Below are 14,948 nucleotides of genomic sequence, written 5' to 3'. Positions count from 1 at the left end.
TCTCAGGTTTTCCCTCATCTGTGAGATGGGGACGGTCGTATCTGCTTTGTAGAATTGTGAGAATTTGAAGTTATGTAAAGTGTTTACCACAGTGGGTATGTCAAGAGGGCTCATAAACTTTAGCTGCTGTTTTGTATGAAGCCATCATTTTATAGTCTTTGGCAATTACTAAGAAACAGGAAAATAAGAAAAGCTGCTTTTATGATGAAAGATATTTGAGGAGGTTCCATAATTCCTATACCCATAATTTAGCATCAGCAGTCAGAACTGTTACACAGTCGCCCTGAACCAACGTTAAGACACAGAATTTTTTGTTACTTCATATATGTTGGGGCCTAATGGGATCCAATAGTAATATACATGTTGTCTCCAGCAGCCAACTGACAGATGACACAAAATACTAGGCAGGCGATAATTGTCTTCTTTGTTACTGATGAAGCCTCGTTCTCCATGAACTTCAGGGCTGTGGGTAAATGAGTGTCATGATACTGTGTCCCAGATGTAGAGACTTACCCTGTCCCAGGAATCTCTGGGCCACAGTGAGCCTTCCCTTGAGAGGATCTGCCCCATCATACTCAGGGCTGTTCTGCCATGGAGCTGAGCATCCCATGTGCTTCCCAAGAGTGGCCAACACTGGAGGGAAAGGAAGAGTTTCACAAGCCCTGCTTGTCTACCTGGAATCACACCTTACTCTCTTAGTGTGAGGAGTGCTTGCTGTGGGCCAGGGGTCCGGGGTGTGAAGGGAGAAGCACTCTCCATGGCCCAGAGGAGTGGGGAGGAGGCATCCCCTCCTTCAGGTTAAACAGGTGGTGGGATGAAACAGAAGGCTGCTACCCAAGAGTTTATTAAAGGAGAAATAAGGATTTCCTTTGGGACTTAGTCTAGGCAGGGAACACAGAAGATAATTAGAAAGGAGACTTGTAAACCACTGTAATATTAAGTTGACATTTGTTGAGCACCAAAAATGTGCTACATTCTTTTCTGAGCATTTTACAGAAATGAATCCTTCAATCTTCTCAACAGGTGAGTAAGGAAAGTTTGATTGTTATCCCAGTTTTACAGTGTGGAAATTGAGACACATAGAGGGTAAGTAAGTTGGTCAAGGTCACAGAAGTAGTAAGTGGCAGATCTGGTATTTAAACCCTGGCTGTCTGGTTTTGAGGCTCCCAGAATGGGCTTTGGGTGTTTAGATGTATCTGCATCCCTGGATTTCTGTACATCTTTGCATCAGTTAACCCAGAGAGGACAGAGAAAGGAGAGTTACACAGGTGCTCACAGTCGTGTCTCGGCCTCTGTCCATGAAGAGTGCACCGTGATTAGCGTTAACTGTTTTCCAGGCAGTAGATCTGTTGGTATAACAGAAATTTAGTCCGTTGAGTTAATCTAGAAACCCTTCCTGCTCTGCTTCTGTCCACGTTTGCCATGTGACTGCCTTCCCCGTGATTGGGCCGTTGAGGAGAACATGTACTCATGGTTGAACTCTGATATTTGAGTCTGGTTCATAGTTTCATGTCTTCTGTTACATTAATATGTTAAATTTCTGGTTTTCTTGCATCAGTGTCTCATGAGTTTGGTTAATGTGAAACCAGCCCATGGGAGCCCAGGGGTAATGACGGTATAATTTCTTAGCACGTTGTGGCACTTCTAGCCGTGCAGACCTGACTGGAGGATGTACGCCTTCCGCACTGATTTCTCCCACAAAAGGGTCCTCTCCCACACCCGGATGTGAGGCTGGGAGCTCTCTGAGTAGGCCAGTCAGACGAAAAGTCCAGCAATCAGAAAATGATGAAGTACCTGGAAGTGGGTTTAATAGAAGTAAAGGGCTTCCAGGTAGTCCGATTGGAAGTTCTTATATTTTGGTGAGAAGCTGTCCACTGTCTGTGGTTGAGCTGCTTTTTTGCTGTTGAAAATTCTGGATTAGATGAAGAGATTTTAAAAATCAGAAAGGAGTGATTTCAGGTGGTACATCCACACCGGGGAGAAGTGATGGATGACCGCCTGTGTGAGGCATAGACAGAGTCTCACAAACTTCGTAAAACAGCTTTAAAAGCTCTGCCATCTGAGTGCACTTCAAAAGGGGTCCAGTTCATTCCTGGTCACGCTGAGAAGGCAAGTAAGTGATGATGGCAGGAAGGACACGGAGGCATCAAAAAGGTCTCAGTCATGTTCCCTGTTTAAAGGATGTAGCACAGTGTATTATATTTGAGATGGTTTTTCACTGAACAATTTTTAGTGTTTTCTGGGACTCCCCAGTTCCCCAAGGTTCCATGCATCTGGGTGTCCCCTCAGTGCAACTCTGTCAGCATTGCCCTGGGTTGAAGTGGAGTCAAGGGGAGCAGGACGGTCGGCGTCACCGGCTCCTCCAAGCTCCGTCTCCTCATCCGCAGACCCGGGTTTCTCATCCGTGTCTACTTAGTAGGGTTGCTGAGAAACACACGTGATGATTATCAGGTGTGATTTGTGGTTGTCTCTGTGATTGGCATATAGTCAATATTTCATAGAAACACTTGTTCTTTTTTTATTGTAATTGTGGCTCCTAGATTGCAGTGGTTTTCAGTCTGTATTTTTTTATAACTTTATTCTTATTTTTAAATATGCCCTTATTTTTTATTTTTTTGGAGGTACTGTGGACTGAAGCCAGGGCATTGTGCATGCTAAGCAGGTGGTCTACAACTGAGTAACACCCTCCCTCCTTGTCTGCACTTAAAAATAAATATTGAAATGCACAAAATAGCTCTTAAACACCATCATGGGACCTAGTCTCTGTATAGGCAATTGAACACGTATACTATTTCAATAAGAATAAATGTTGTTGGGATATACTTTTCTGAATCTGTTAATGGGCTTTAAAATAATCATAGCTAGTGATAAACACGAGACTTGGATCCAGTACTTCTTAGGGTCTGTTTTGCCATCATGGGAAATTACATTCTACAGAGAAGGCTAATTCTGTCTCTTTGATATTTGGGTGGTTTAGCAGATGATCAAGGCTTTCAAAAGCTGACAGTTTTGTATTTTAAACAAACTACAAATTTATCTTCTAGAAGTTGTAAGTCCTAAGCTTGTGAAGTGCCCATGAATCCAGGGGGAATATGTCTGTGTCTGTGTGAACGATTGTGTGTGTGATTTCAGGAAGGTAGAAAGAAGTTCCATATAGACTTCTGATATATTTCTCTTCTAGTTTAAGCTGTAGGCAAATATTTACACAAATAAATTGATATTCTTTTGTCATTTGGCATATTGGTGTGAATAAGTCGTTCTCATACTTGTTTCAGAAGGGTTGGGCAGCATGAGCTTAGAAAATGGGAGGAGAAAGAGGGAAGCACTTCACACTTTGTGCAGGATATGAGAAACAGTAGCTTTTCTTTTCTCTTTTCTTCTAAAGCAAACTGTCACTGAATTGTAACATACTATTACTCAGAAATGCTTTTCTAATCAGTTACAAGTGCCTCAGATTTTTCAAGGCATCATGAATGATGAAATGTGTTTTAGCATTTATCTTTAAATGTAATTTTATTTTTCAAGTAAAAGGCTATAGCCTGTTCTTTCTTCCAGCGGTACATGAAGTTCTCATTGGTCTATGTACATGATCTATGTGCTTAGTTTCATTGGGTTTTTTGTTTTTCTTAAGTGCTTGTTTCATTGTGGTGTGAATGAATGTTTAAAATTTCTGGATTTTGATCTTTAGAACATGCTGATTTTTCAGAACTGTTAAAAACCTGATTGCTCTTTGGTCCTTGTTTGGTGGGGCACCCTACTGATTACTGTTGTCTGTTAAAGAGAGAAATTCTTCCTGTATCCTGCAGATCATTAAGTGAATGGTTTTCAGTGTGCCTATAAATTTCATTGAATGCATTGAACATGATTGTCCAGTAAATTTTGAATTGACTCATGATATTGACTTTGCTATCTTCCTGTGGCTTTTGCTCCTCTCCACAAGAGTTTGAATTCTCTGTTGCATTTTGTATACATGTTCTTCACAGGGGAAGAAATTTTGCATTTTTTACATAGGTGGGTTTTCCTAAACCCCTGAATGTCTTCTGTAATTGATACAACAAAAATCTGTTATTGCAGTGCTTAATTATTTCATAAACTAATTTTTGGCTTAATCAGAAACAATGACAGAGTGATAATAAAAAAATAGGAAAACTTTCCTTCCTTTGAAGAATAGAATTCAGGTGGTCAGGCTCACCCATGCTTTGTTTGTGTCTGACACACTTACTCTCATGTCATTGTGTATCATGATTCCTACATGGAGTTGCTTCAGGTTTATAGATTTTTGTTTTAACATTTGTGTTGAATTCTTTCTTCAGGCTGATGTATCCTGTTGGGTTTGTTGAAAGTGTAGAAGGGAAACAAATGCTTTTTTTGTTTGTTTTCCGGAGGCCTGAGTTGCTGATGATAAAGACTTGAGGGTGGGCTGAAGAACAAAGTGACAAGCTCTCTAACCCCAGCTGAAATTGATGAACAATGAACTCAATTAAGTTTATTGGTATTTGACCAATAGAAGTTAGCGAGACCAAACTGGCTAGTTATGCCCAAAGAAAGTACTGAATTCACCTGCAGAATTAGGTGCTTTACCAAGAAGAAGCAGCTTAGAGCAATCAGAAAAATCAGTCCTATGGTGAGATATAAAATGAATATAATATCTTATATTTCTGAAACTTTTCTACGTTAAGTTGTGTAGAGCTAAACTTAAGATTCAAGCACCAGGAGTTAAGAGTGTGGGTGGTTCTGTAGGATCGTTATTCAGAGATGTACCTAGACCCTGCTGGAGTGGCTGAAGCTGGCAGGAAAAGGCCCAGAGCCAGGATTTGTCACCCTAGGGTGTCTTCCATAATGGTTCCATGTGGGAGCCCATGATTGGGTTAACAAATTTTAACAGACCCAGGCCGCCTGTCAACTTTAAGAAGAAAAATATATGCTTAGTGACTGCTTTGCAAGCAAGTGCTTGGCATCCTCAGTCCTGTCTCCTTGCCTTAAAAAGCAGAGACAATTCTTTGCATACGTAGTTGAGGTTTTAAATAGCACTCTGCTCATTGCAAAGCAATGACCCAGGCCCTCAGCTATAAACACTGGGCTTGAGTGCAGTTAGTCTATTATCCCCAAAACAAGGACCTAGCTGGTCTAGTGATCTGCTTTGTAATTCACATGTCTAAATAATGTATATTATACCCCTCACCCCATGACTTCCCCAAAGATACACTAAACCATTGTACTCATGGTGGATTCTACAATCTCTTTCTCATCCCTTCTTTTCCCATATTCCTGCTTACTATCCAACAACTGTTAATGACTTTTTCCTTTGATTATACACAATAAATATGGGAGAATTTGAGAGGCTCGTGGAGTTGGCTCCCTACTCCCTCTCGCTTTTTTTGAGTTTTTCCACAGAGTCTTGAGTAATCATTCCCTGTAGGTAAGACTTCTGCCAGCCAGATCCCACAGTTCCAGGTGAGAAGGATGTAGGCTTTCTATCTCCTACCCGAGGGAGAGAGAGTAAAGAATTGAGATCTGCTCCTCCGTGGTCCCTTCCTGCCCCAGGGCCACTCCAGTTCACCTGCAGCCTTCTGGCCCCTGCTCACAGGGCCTTTGTCCCAGGACTGACCGCAGCCTTTTCTTCCCTTGTCAACATTTCCTGTGACTTTTAGAAGTTGTTCTCTTCTCTGCAATACAACCCTGGCAGATGTGATGTTGGTAAGCGTGCTGGTGGGCAGTCACTTGGGGACTGCCAGGAGCCATGCTGATTCTCCTGAGTCTCTCATTCGGGGTTACAGAACTGTCGAGCACCTAGGAAGCCCATTCACATGAGGCCAGCACAGCATTGCATCACTTTCATTTTATATTTGAATTTTCAGTGGAGAAATTATTTGTAGCTAACTGTTCCAGATTTTCGGCCACCCGCTTTCCTCACCACCATTTCCTTGTTGGCTCTGGTGCTTGTTTTAATAACCAGGTTTCTTCTCTGGTCATTTCTAGCAGCTGGGCTTGCTAAATCCTTGATCTGCATTTGAAGCAGAATGCTTCTTCCTGATGTCAAGCTGATTTTCCTATTTCTGAATATTTCGTGTACACTCAGCAACTGTTTCAAGTGAAATGCTCTTGTCCAATTTCAGTTTACCCACATTTGCTGATCTCCTGCTTTCATGCTGACGGCATTTTCTTCTTCCTGTAATAAAAGTTAGCAATTTGCATTTACTATGGGAAGGTACTGGACCTAGGTGCTTTTGTCCTTAACAGTTTTAATACAATTCACTCATTAAAATGTACAGCGGTTTTTACTCTGTGCCCAGAATTGTGCATTCCATTCAATCTTAGAAAATTTTCATCCCCCAACAGGAAGCCCCGTATGAACAAGCAGTCATTCCCACCTTCCCCATCCTTCCCCAGCCCCAGGCACCCACTGTTCTCTCTCTGGATTTGCCTGTGCTGGACATTTCATGTAAAACGAGTCATTTCATGTAAATGGAACCGTCTATTGTGACTGACTTCTTTCACACTGAGTAACGTTTTCAATATTTGTCCACGTTGTGGCCTGGGTCAGTACCCTATGCTTTGCTATTGTTGAATTATATTCTACTGTATGGCTGGGCCCCACTGTTTACCCATTCATCAGGTGATAGGCATTTGGTTTGTTTGTGCTTTTTGGCTGTGATGAGTAATGGCGCCGTGATCATTCCTGTAGGAGTTTTTATGTGGACACTTGTTTTCAGTTCTCTTCCATGTGTGCCGAGAGAGCAGAATTGCTGGGTCATTCATACCAAATGTTTAACTCTCTGAGAACCTACCAGGCTGTTTTCCAAAGTGGCCATACTGTGTTACGTCCTCACCAGCAAGGGCTGCGAGCTCTGCTTCCTCTGTGTCCTCATTAATGCTTGTTACTCTCTTTTTTACTATAACCTATTGTAGTGAGTGTGAAGCGGTTTCTCCTAGTGGTTTTGACTTGATTTCCTTTACAGCTAATGATATTGCACATCGTTTGATTGTGCTTATTGGCCATTTGTATATTTTCTTTGAAAAATACATTTTCAGATCCTTTATTCACTTTTTAATTGAGTTCCCTTTTGTTGAGTTGTAGGAGTTTTTTTTTTTTATTTGAAGATATAAATTCCTAATCAGATAAATGATTTGAAAAAATTTTCTCCTGTCTGTTTTTTTTTCCACTTTCTGGATGGCGTCCTTTGAAGCGAAGTTTTACATTTTGATGAATTCCACTTTATCACTGTTTTCTTTGTTCCTTGTGTTTTTGGGGTAATATTTAAAATCTGAGGTATTTTATTTAAACTTTTATATATAAAATAACTTAATTCTTAGGACCATACTAGGAGATGGGTGCTGTTGTTGTCCCCAGTCTTTGGATAGGAGACTGAGGTGCAGAAAATTTCACTGACATATCAGTGTCACAGCTACCCAGTGCTGTGGAGTTCAGACCCTCATGTTACCCCCAACATCTGTGCTCTTCACCAACATGCTCCACTCCTTCCTGGAATCTTTAACGAAAAACTCTTTCCTTTTTTGATTTCTTGTTAGTTTGTTTTCTCATTGGGGACCTCATCTCCTCATTTTCCTTGCAGAGATTACTGTAGGTTTATTATAGGTCTCATGTAGGCAGAAGCATTGCTATCAGTTTACTTCTTTACTACTCACTCTTGAGTGATGATTGTTGCTAGTTGACCTAATCAATTCATGCTTAAGTCTTTCCTGCTCATGACACTAAAACAGAGTCATGATTTACAGAATGCTCAAAGAAGAAAATACTTGAGTGATTTTATTTTTCAAACCAATCAAATAAACCCCCGGTGTTGGCACAGATTATAAGCCCTCCAGAATACAGTCACTGTCTTTCTTGTGTTTCATTTGTTTGGTCACAGTGTCTGGATAGTGCCGTGCTGTCCAGCAGTTTTGTTAGGATACGGTGCTCGTGATCATTGTAAGGACAGAATTTTGACAACAGACTGTGTTGTTCATTTCACGAGGGAAAAGATCATATAGAAATACTGCTCAGATCTATTTTAAAATTAAGCTTGGAATTTTGAGTAGAGTTCAAGAAACCATACAAAGCTCTTTTTCACTAATTTAAGATTTATCTTAGACACATTATGTTTACACAGCAGAGTTACTTATGAACTTTATTTGACAAGAGGAGTGTATTATTGATTATTTGTTTTAGTTGAAATATTCTACCTGGGATAAAGTAATCAGTGCCCATAAATGAAAAATTTGTTTGTATTTCTATGCAACATGGGAGCAGACTTCATATGTTTCTGTATAATATATATGACTGTGTGTTTTAATCTGTCTGTCAGTATTTTTATAGTTTTCCAGCAATGTTGTAACTTTAGAATTCTTCTAAAGAAATCACCCCCGATTCTACTGCAGTTTGTAATGTGTATCCTGTCTTATGCATGGAATTCCACTGTCCCCTCAGTGAGGAATTTCCTCTCCTATTGAGTTTGTAGCAGATTTAAAGGAACTGTGATTTCTAGGCCTTTGCTCTACATTTGTTTACAGTTGGCTGTCAATCACGATTTTCCCTTTCTTGAGTTTTCATTGTTCAATTAGAATTTTTGAAAATAACTAATATTTTGCATTGGTCTCCCTATAAACGATGTGTTTGTACTTTTCAGTTTTCAATATATGATAAATGTAAATGCACTCTTTATTTTAAGTAGTCCTTTTTCACTAGATATTTATTTACCTCTTTATAGTTAAAATATTTATTTCCCAATGAATGAATCGGTGTCCATGTTTTAAAAGAGACCGTACTTTTTATATTTCTTATAGTAACAATTATATTCATTGTAGAGAATTTGGAAAATAAGGATAAACACAATAAAAGTTAAAAATGGCCTCTAATCTCACCTGGAGATACAGTTGTAAGGTTTGAATTTGAGAATTACAAGTCCTCTCACGTTGTTCTTCTTTTTCAAGTACGTTTGTGTTACTGAGACCCTCGAATTCCCATATGAACTGTAGCAGCAACAAGTCAGTTTCTGCAGAGGAGCCTGCTGTGGTTGTGATCGAGACCACGTTGAATATAAGGATCGCTCTGGGGAGCAGTGCCATTCCAAGAGCGCTGTATTCTGATCTGGGAATGTGCATGGTGTGTCTGTCCAGGTATTTAGGTCTTCTTTAATTTTTTTCAACAATGCTTTGAGTTTACTGAGCATTAGTTTTTTCTTTGCCTTTATACTGAGGATAGTGTGCCAGGTACCGGGATCTGAAGTGTATTTGAGCCCCGACACTTGCTGCCACCATGGATGCTGCACTCTTGCTTTGCCCTCTGTAAAATCTTGCACAAAATAGGACCTTTGTAACTCTCTCTTGAATGAATGAAAATATGATTGTTGAATGATGTTTGAGAGTCCTTGTGATGATGTCTTTTTCCCAGCCTTTCCCCTCTTCTTAACTATGCCCTTTCTCTTCATTTCCTCCAGCCTGGTTTTCAGCCTGCCTGTGGCATTGATTTTCCCTGTCTGTAGACCCTTCCTTTCACTGGTTCACGGTAATGTTACATGGGGGCTGTGGAAACTTGCTAGATGACAAGAAAGAGCAAATCCATTGCATGCTAGTATTTTTAGAGTGTGTTATTCTTTTATCAATTGAAATAAAATCAGGCTGACCCCCCTGAGCCCTCCCATGAGCTCTTTCCGCCTTCCTACAGGTGATACTGCTCTGGTTGCCGCATGTGCCCTGACCCAGCCTTGGTTTTGGAGTTGAGTAAGTCACCATCAGTGGAGCCCTCTCTTTAAAAGATGAAGAGAAATTTTGCTCCTTCTCCCTCGTTGGGGACTTGGATGAGATGAGGTACCAGATAAAGAATGGAGCCCCACCTCATTCTGACCCCTGCTCTTTCCGTTCCTTTCAACAGGGGAAAAGAGTACAATTCAAAAGTATAATCACTGTGAGCTAATGAGATAGACAAGACAACCGAACATTTATTAAATATACTTTCATGATGAAAACAAATATACACACAAAAAGCGCAAAAAGCACAGTAGTACCGTAGTTACAAACATGGGTTCGAGTTTGAGTCATGCTCTGGAGTGACCAGTCCTGTGAAATGGAGAACTGGTAGGTCGGCTTAGCCTCTCCCGGACTTGTTTTCTGTCCTGCAGAGACGGGGCTCGCTAGGCGTCCCTCCCCCGTAGAGGTGCTGTGCGGTGTAAATGACTCGAGTGGGCAGCCCGAGCACAGCTACTCGTTCCTCGTAAGTGCAGGATAGAATGGATTTGCGGAGACAGCTTTATGACCGCCCCGTGTAGACTCTCAGTGCTCCAAAGGGATGCCTTGTAGTTTGGAGATGGGATTCTCACCTCTATAAATACCCAATGATTGTGTTATTGGGCTCTTCTGATTTGAATCTATTCTTTAGAAAGTACATATTGTAGATGTATTTTTCAAGCATGAGTGCTTTTTTTCTTTTATTATTTATAGTTCTACCCTCTCATCTCTTGGTGTGACTTTTCATGGAATCCAGGAAACAGCCCTAAGCTACCTGCCTTTTCACACTTCTCCATGGTGGTTTTCTTCCCTGAATAGAAGAGGGTTTTGCATAGGAAATTTTCTTTGTTCCCCTTTTCTTGGAGTCTCTGTGTATTCCCTTCTCTCACCTGTCCATCTGTCCATTTCTCTACACACTCATTCCTCTGACTTGTTCCAAGAAGCACTTCAGGCAGCTTACAGAAGAACAGATACCAAATAAACAGGTGAGAAAATGGGGCCAAGTTCAGACAGTGAGGCTAGGATGCGAGCCTGTTTGAGGGTTACAGGCGTGAGACACACACCTCTGCCCTGTTACTTATAAGATGGACAGCAGGAGTGTGCCTGGGGCTCCTAGCAGACACAGGGAAACAGGGTTTGTGGGAGATGCTCACTGGCTGTGAAATAAATAAGTGGCTTAGGAGAAGCCCAGCCTTTCCAGCTACTAAGGCTTAGGAGAATATTTTGAGTCTCTTCCAAAATCAGAGTATTTCATCTTTTATTTTGTCAGAGTTCTACATACACTTGGTTACATTTTATACCTGGAAATTTCTCCCAAACTCCTTCCCATGTGAGTCCCATGGATCGGGAATGGGGTGGTTCTGCTCATTGACAGTGTTTGGACAGAAACAGAAAAGGACAGCCTCCTAGGAGCCTGGGATTTGTCAGTTATGTTTTGTCAGAGCTGTAAATTTCAGAGAATGCTTTCACAGTTTCTCTCCATCTGAGGCGGCAGTGTGCTCTCTTAGCAGCAACAGGAGCTCAGGGCCACGGGATGGTGGGTGCTGACTGCACTTTCTTGAAGACACCTAAGGTAGTCACTACAGGCATGGTGCTTTTATGTAGTGCATTTCATATTCTTTAATAGAAGGTTTCGACAGGGAGTTAATTAACTGAGTTAATTAACATTTAATAAATATGATGCTATGTTGAAAAGACAGTTATAGACAGAATGTAAGCTGTGAAGATTTTAAGAATGGTTTCATTACCGAAATTTCAGTAGGGAAGATTCACAGTTTATCTTATTTATGCCTCTGTTTTAAAGTAACAAAAACTAGACAGAAAATGCAGAGAATGATTTCTGTTCTTCCTCTTGGCTTGCAGGTGCCTCACCTCCAATGGCATCCATCCAGACACCAGCACTGACACTGGCCGTGCTCAGAACTGCCTCAGCCCTGAAGACACAACTGACAAATAGAAGGGGGCCACGTCCTGTTACAGCAGGTGCTCTCACTTTGTGGGTCCTTATGTAACTGCACGGTGTTAATCAGGATCTCCCAGTCTACATTGCGTGATGGTGCTGCGGTGTCTCCTAGTTACTTGTTTCTGTATGTGATCGTGTATTTTCTCCAAAGTGTGGTACTACACATCTTAAAATGCTTTTTTCAGATGAAAAACAATGTGTGTTTAATATAATAAGTCTGAAAAAAGGGGCAAAAGTGGCTATCCTGGTCCCACTACTCAGAAATTGTAATTAACACTTTAACATCTATTTTCTGTTCTTTTCGTCAGTGTGTATCAACTCTGTCATAAAAGCCAGCGATCACTCTGTGCCTGTTTACTGTGTGGAGACCTCCATTTTCCATTCAGCTTTTTATGTTTTTCTGCAATATTCTAACTCCCCTGGCATGATTTTTAATGACCACTATAGCATTCTGTCTTGTGGAGGCATCGTCCATTTTACTTCGGACTTAAATAAACTTTTAAATTCCAAGTATACTTTACTGAAATACTGAAAAGAGAACTGTGGTGGTACTGATAGGCCTCTACATCCCTTCCCATTATTTCCTGAGTTTAAAAGCTGTTGACAATGTGGTGTATGTATTTCATGACCTTTATGCCTATGACATATATATATACCCATAAATACATATATACCTACATACGTACACGTATATGAGAAATCTATGTATATGTGTGTGTATATATGTTTTATTGAAAAATAAGACCAAACTATATGTTTTCTGCAGCTCGCTTTATTCACTCAGGGGTATATCATAGACGTCCTCCCACTCCAGACTCACCCGGTCCTTTCAGATAGAATGGAGGGGTCTCCTGATGTGCAGGTTTGGTCTCTTGTGCAAGGACAGCTTTGGTGGGAGAGTGATGTGGACAAGGCCCTGGACCACGCCGAATCGCCAGGCCCCTAAGAGCCCACATCTTCCTGTGATTTACTGCATCATTTGCTTGATGGTGGACACTTAAATTTTCTCCATTTTCCACTGTCAGAAAAGATGTTTGACTGGCATCCTTCTTGTACAAACATTCCTGTGATCTTGTATGAGTATTCCTTTAGTTGAGGCTTCTGGAAATTTAGTCCCTGGATGTGACATTTACATTCATCACAGGCTCCTTTCAAGTGACTCTAGAAATTGCTTCTCCAGTGGGGAATGAAAAGCTGTAGAATAACTTATGTAACCAATTCTCTATCGCTGGATATGATTTCACTTCAGCTTTCCTTTCCACCATTGTAAGCAGTGCTGTGTAAATGCTCTGATGAGTACATCTTTTTGAACTGATTTTTTTCTAAATGAAATGATTCCTAGAAGTTGAGTTAAGTCTGTGTGTACAGACGTTTTTCAGAGTTTACATATCCATTGAAATGTCGTCCTCCAAACACATCACTCACAGTTTGTTCTCTCACAGATGGACCTTAGCTAGAATATCTTTTAAAAATATTTGCCAATATGATGAGCAAAAGTACTTTTTCATTGTTTTAGTTTGCATTTGATGACCAGTGAAGTATTCAGCATTTTTCACTTATGAGCCATCTGACTTTTTAAAAGTGAATGATCCCTTTTGTCCTTTGCACACATTTAAGTGAGGGAGCTTCTTGTTGTTTTGTAACAGCTCTTTGTTTGTAATGAACATTAACCCCTTGTCTTCATCAACATGTATCATGCAGCCTTTTCTTGTCACTTCTTGCCTTTCATTTTGTTCAGTAGATTTACTTTTGTTGTGGCCTAAAATATAATTAAGATAGTAAGTGTCTTCTTTTTGGGTTTTAGTTTTCGTATTATTCTTAGAAATACTTTCTTATAATGGTACAAATCTCTTCTGTAGGTTTTGTAATCTCTAAGATGGAGATGATAATAGTACTCGTTAGAGTGAGGAGAAGATGAATTAATATGAGCAAAGAGCTGTATTTGTTGTTGTTAGTACTTTTTAATATTTACATCACTATCTGTAATTTTTCTTGTCATTATGACAGAAATAGAATTTGTTCTTTCCAGGTGATTCTCTGATTGTCCCAGGACAATTATTGAATTCATTTTTTCTCTTTGATCTGAAATCCCACATGTACAAAATACTTATGTACACTAGAGTCTGTTTTTGAGCTCATGGTTTATTTCTGTCCTACTTACTTTCTTACTCTAGTGCTATATCTTACATATTGTAAACATTTATTTAATATCTGAAAGTGTGATTTTTTTTTTGATTCTTTTTTTCCATCCCAAGTTTTCTTGGCTAGAATTATGACTTTATCATAATTGAAGAATTCTAAAATACCTTGTTCAAGTTAAAAAACAAAATACAGATAAGGGTTTTCATAGGATTTTTTAGTAAGTTTTGAATTATCTTTAGCAGAATATTCATCTTTACAAAATTGCTTTCCTCCATGCAATATGTTGACGTCTCTACATTCACATCTCTTACTTTACCCCTCAGTACAATTCTGTAGTTTCTCCATGTAGAACATGGGCATTATTTTTGAGTTTATTCCAGATTATTGTTTATGTTTTAGTTAATTTTGTAAGTGAGAATTTTTTGCTATTATATTTTTTACCTGTTTAAACTGACACCTAGTAAGGCGGATTCGGCTTGTAAATACTTACTTTGTAACTTGTTATTTAAGATTGTAAGTATTAAATACTTGTTCCAGAATCCTTTCTTTTCTGTTTTTAAAAATTTGTTCCCAAGATTATCAAGATGGCCATAGCTAAGTAGTATAGGTGAGGAGACAGATTGAGAGAGGTAGTGTGGCTCATGTACAAACTCTGAACAGTTTCATTGCTGCCTTTAGGCTGGAGAGGCCTCAGAAAAGCCCAGGTAAGAAAAGGGATGGCTTTGTATGCACTTGAAAGCCAGCTTTTCTGCTATTATTGTGAAGCCTGGTGGGCGTGGCAGGTAGATGAACAAGGTCCGATGGAGGTCATTGGCTGCACAGAGCGCTGTGTCTGTGAGAACTGGAGACTACCGCCATGGGAAATCTTGGTGCCAGGAACACTGCAGGGGAGATGGGGAGCCTGTCTGTTAAGGATTTTCCAGTCATGGGAGTGAGAAGAGCAGACTCTGCATTCAGATCTGAGTTTGAATTCATCCTCTCTTGTTTACTGGTCCTCTGACTTCTGTCAAGTTATATACCCGCTTTGAACTCCTGTTTTCTTATCTCTCAAAATAGGAGAATTACGGCCTGCTGCTAGAATGTTTGATCAGGGTAAATGATTTGTGTCTATAAGATGCCA

At 40.1% G+C, this 14,948-nt stretch overlaps 1 protein-coding gene across 1 annotated transcript in view; it reads left to right on the top strand.

Annotated features, from left to right (window-relative positions):
• LOC116278522 (trafficking protein particle complex subunit 9-like) overlaps positions 1 to 14,948 on the top strand; it is a 115,960-nt gene that overhangs the window by 13,209 nt on the left and 87,803 nt on the right. The window contains exons 2-3 of the mRNA XM_072972266.1: positions 8,932 to 9,117; positions 11,587 to 11,706. The gene's annotated coding sequence lies outside the window, so the exon portion shown is untranslated. The remainder of the gene's footprint in view (positions 1 to 8,931; positions 9,118 to 11,586; positions 11,707 to 14,948) is intronic.

Source organism: Vicugna pacos, chromosome 11 (assembly GCF_048564905.1).
Source record: "Vicugna pacos chromosome 11, VicPac4, whole genome shotgun sequence".
NCBI classification, from domain to species: Eukaryota; Metazoa; Chordata; class Mammalia; order Artiodactyla; family Camelidae; genus Vicugna; species Vicugna pacos.
This window is presented reverse-complemented; position numbering and strand designations above follow the sequence as displayed.